The 4,450-nt window shown below is 49.1% G+C and overlaps 1 long non-coding RNA gene across 1 annotated transcript; it reads left to right on the top strand.

Moving 5' to 3' along the window:
- The first annotated feature begins 283 nt into the window (after window positions 1-283).
- On the top strand, window positions 284-4,188 carry LOC141574838 (uncharacterized). The gene is made up of 2 exons (XR_012501979.1): window positions 284-1,254; window positions 2,166-4,188. It is a non-coding gene; the product is annotated as an uncharacterized LOC141574838 (long non-coding RNA).
- The last annotated feature ends 262 nt before the right edge of the window (window positions 4,189-4,450 follow it).

Raw genomic sequence — 4,450 nt, 5'->3', positions numbered from 1 at the left:
GTGGAGGGTGACACACGGACACAGTGCAGAGGGGCCTGGCCTTGAAAGGGCGGGGGTTTAAGGACCTTCTCCTCCAGGAGCCTTCCTGGCTTCCCCTGCGGCGCGGCCGCACACAGTAACTGCACTCCCGCAGTCCCGGACACTCTGAGCTCCGCGAGCGAGAAACAAAGAAGCAAAGACAAAGGAAGGAAGGAAGAGAGCGAGGGGGGGGGGGGCAGGAAGGGGGGCCGGGGACAGAGAGCAAGTGCAACCAAGGGTCTATTAGAAGGCCCATGACATAACGAAGATGAATTTTTTTAAAAAGGAAGTTATCAAATTGTACATTCTTGAGGGAAAATGGAAAGTGGGTGGCAGAGAGGAAGAAAAAAACTTCAAAATTATACAAAACAGGAGCTGTTAGAACTGAGTCAGAACGGGCAGCTTCTCCTTACATCCGCGCCTCCCAAACCACCTCACAGGCCTGACTCGCATGCGTTCATGGGGATGGGCCATCTGAGCGTCTTCACTCACCCCCTCCTACGGACGGTCCCAAATGTACTAAAGAGACACCTTCAGCTTTGGCTTCTGGTTTCTACCATCAGCCTCATGGCCTTTCCTTGGTCCTGGCCCCCATTGGGGTGACATCACCTAAGCTATTGACAGACTGAGTTACTGAAAGTAGATGTTAGCATCTCCTGCCCCTGCTTGGAAGGCGTTGGTGACCCTTCAGTGCCACCAGGCTGAGGTCCAAACTGCTGGTGTCACACCCAAGGCCTTTCCTGACCTGAAAAGGGCCCGTTTCTCCAAATTCCTCCCCCTGCACACTCTGATGCTTTGAAATGGAAACGTGTGCAGTTCTTCAAACAGGAGTTTTGCTGGGAAGCCCCGGGCGGCACGGGTCACCTGCTGCCCCTCCCCCGCCAGCTCGCGTCTCCACACCTTCTGCTGTCACTCAGGCATAGTGGATAACTTCCTCCTTCAGGCCGCAGTGTGTGGCACTTTTATCACAGTGCATTTGAATTATTTGTTTGTCCGTCTGTTTCCACCGCTGGGCAGGGAGCTCTGGTGGCTGTGGACTTTGCCCCTACGTATTTTTGTGCTTGTGTGTCCTGTCCCCAGTGCCTGGAATATGCTAGATGTAATTCTAAAAGTATCAGTGGAAGAGGAAATGCAGGAACAGTCCTCTGCAAGGAAGCCTTTTCCCCCGCGGTGACTCAGGATGCTTTCTGTCGCAGCTGTCACAAGACTTGACTCAAATCTGATTTCAGCAAAGAGGTAATTTTGGAGCGAACGTGAGGGCGAATAAACACTTAGGGGTGTCGCTGGGTTAGACGTCCGAAGACGGGGCAGACCAACGTATCGTGGTTTGCCACATCTCTGCGTTCCCATCCCCACGCTTGCATTTCAGCTGTTTTGACTTAGGTTTAGAATCGTAAATGGTAGCAGGAGAAAGGTGCAAACTCCAGCCTTTTTTATTTTTTCAAATTTCAGCCCAGAAAAAAAAAAAAGAGTGAGAGTTCTTTCTCAGAAACACCAAAGTTTTGCCTGAGCCAAATTGACTCTGACGGGGCTCTGCGGCCAGGAGGACGCGCCCTCTCCTCGATGGCCTCTGGCCGGAGTCATGTAGCTGGGCCGGGCTGTCAGCTTCCCCAGTGCCCCAGGGCTGAGGGCGGGGAGGGGGGCACACCCTGCGGGGTCCCAGAAGGAAGAGAACTGCAACTGGACGATACAAACTCCCAGGTCTGTTAGTGGAGGGTATGAAAGAAACGCTTTGTTCCTTTAAACCCAGATTTGGGAAGTGGAGAACTTCATTCATTGCTTAAGTGCTCATGGCAAAATCAGAACACTTACTTCAGTCTGATTCAAACGCAACTCAGACCTTCCAAGGTGACTTTTAAATGAAAACTTTGTTCATTTTGAAAATGGAGTTGTACCTATGGCACCAAGGAAACTACTTACTTTGATGAACACAATCAAACTTGTTGATTCGGGTGGTCCAAGGGAAGAGGGCATTTGTAAGTGTTAAGACTAGTGTGATAGGTGCTGAGTTTTCAAAAATATTAAAGGTAGATTTTTTTTATTGCCGTTTTGTTATAAGTGTTATTTCATCATCTATGGTTGCTTAACAAACTGTCCCCCAAATTAGGGCTTAAACAACTTATTACTATCATGTCTCATCCTTCTAGGGACCAGGAACTTGGATAGGGCCCAGCTCGGAAGACTCACCTGGCCTCATACCTGGGGCCTCAGCCAGGATAGCAGACGTGTGAGGACAGGAGCAAGTGAGGACGGGCTGGACGTCTCTCTCTCTCTGTGAAGGAGTGAAATATTGCCATTTGCAGCAATGGGAATGGGCCTAGAGATCGTCATATTAAGCGAAAGAAGTAGGTCAGGCAGAGAAAGACAAATATTATATGGTATCACTTATATGAGGAATCTCAAAGAATGGACACAAACTTATTTTAAAACAGAGACAAGAAGACAAACTTACAGTTACAAAGGGGAAAAGGGAGGGGGGATAAGTTAAGAATTTGCGATTTGCAGGTATGAACTACTATCTATAAAATAGATAAACAAGGCCCTACTGTAGAGCACAGGGAACTATGTTCAATAGCTTGTAATAACCTATAATGAAAAATACATGAAAAAAAATATAGCATAACTGAATCACTATGCTGTACTCCAGAAACTGATGCAATATTGTAAATCGACTACACGTCTGTTAAAAAATTGCAAATGCAGTCTGAAGCCTGTTGTTTTACAACCTTTGAGCTAAAGGAGGTTCTGCCATTTACTAACCGGACTACATGTGAGAACCAGGCTGGGGCTGGACCTTACACTGCTTTGTGGGCTCACATATGGGGTTTGGACTTTATTTGAATAGTAAACAGAACCTTTAAGCAGATTTGATGTGAGGATGTAACACAGGCTTATTTACATTTGAGAAGACTCTCTTGCTCTGTTGTGGAGACCGGTGAGAGGCTGTCCTGGCTCTCCAGGACAGAAGGGATGGCATACAGACGTGGTGGCAGGGGGTGTGCAGAGGAGACCCCACTGACACACATCTTAGACGCAGAGTGGAGGAAACTTGCTCCTGGACTGGGCTTGGCAGCTTGAGACCAATGGGAATGAGGATGACTTCCAGGTACCTGGCTGGAGTAACTGGGCGGGTGGTGTTGCTGGCGGCAGGAGGTCAGGCTTGGGGGACCCCCAAACATGGAGTTCAGGGTCCACCTGGTTGTCTGTGGCCCTCCCAGGGCCCAGCCATTGTAGGCCGTGGGGAACAGGGCCACAGAGGCAAGGTCTGGGCTGAGGATAAATATGGATGAATATTCGGATCTGTGGAGATCTATGGTGTTTTAATTCGTGGGAGTGAATGAGATAATGTTGGGAGAAAGTGTGGAGGAATTACGGAGCCTTGAGCTGCAAAATTCAGAAGTCAGATAGAAGAGACTGGCCCCCAAAGCCCTGACACATCGCTTTTTATGCTAAATGTGCTTGCGCTGCTGGTCACTTCTGAGAGGCAGGAAAGTCCGTTCGACGGAAAACGGTTCTTGATCTTGTGTCATCTCTGTTTCCATTTGAGTTACGTAGAATTCCACTTATTTGCAGGTGGAAACTCCTCAGTGTAGAATGTAGGGGGCTGGGTGGGGCTCAGGGTCTAAAAGTCAGGACTTGGGTCCACATGGAAGTTCTGTCTCTTATAGAAGAAATGAAATACCAACCCAGTCCTGTTTGCTCACCGGAAAGCGTGATGGCATCATGCTGCCTGACTCCTACTGGCGCCGTGAGAAAATTCACGTTCACGGGAGCACAGTGCGGGGCCCGTCGTGAGTGACGGGTACACGATGGCTACTAACGGTGCTGCGGCCACCACTGGCGCCGCCTCCACCGCCCCCGCTGCTACCACTGTTACTGCTGCCGCCGCCACCACCACCACCACCACCACCATAACTCCCACCGCCACCATCGCTACTGCCACTGTTACTGCTGCTGCCACCACCACCACCACCACCACCATGACTCCCACCGCCACCACTACTACTGCTACTCCCACCACCAGCACTACCACCGTTATCACTGCTGTGTATCACCCCCACCACTACCACTACCACCACCATTACTAGCATGACGACTACTACTTTACTAGTGTTTGAGACGACATAACTGATTAAAACCGAAGCTTCCCTGCTGGTACTTTCAATGCAATCTTGAACCGTGCAGGTGCGTGATTTTTTTCCATTTTCACTCCACTCCACTTGCGACTCTGGTGCCTTTGTTGTATTGTTTAGTTTACCGTGATCTTTGTTTACCATGAAAATTTACCCCCTTACATATTAAACGTGTCAGCAATCCATAAAAAACTAAAATGTCAATCTTATTGGACAGGTGCTAAGGTGTCACAAATGCTGTGCCCTACTCTTCTCATGTAAAGATTAAAACCCAAGGCTTGACAATGGTCTGAAAGAAA

The sequence above is a fragment of the Camelus bactrianus genome, chromosome 23, assembly GCF_048773025.1.
Source record: "Camelus bactrianus isolate YW-2024 breed Bactrian camel chromosome 23, ASM4877302v1, whole genome shotgun sequence".
Taxonomy (NCBI): Eukaryota; Metazoa; Chordata; class Mammalia; order Artiodactyla; family Camelidae; genus Camelus; species Camelus bactrianus.
This window is presented reverse-complemented; position numbering and strand designations above follow the sequence as displayed.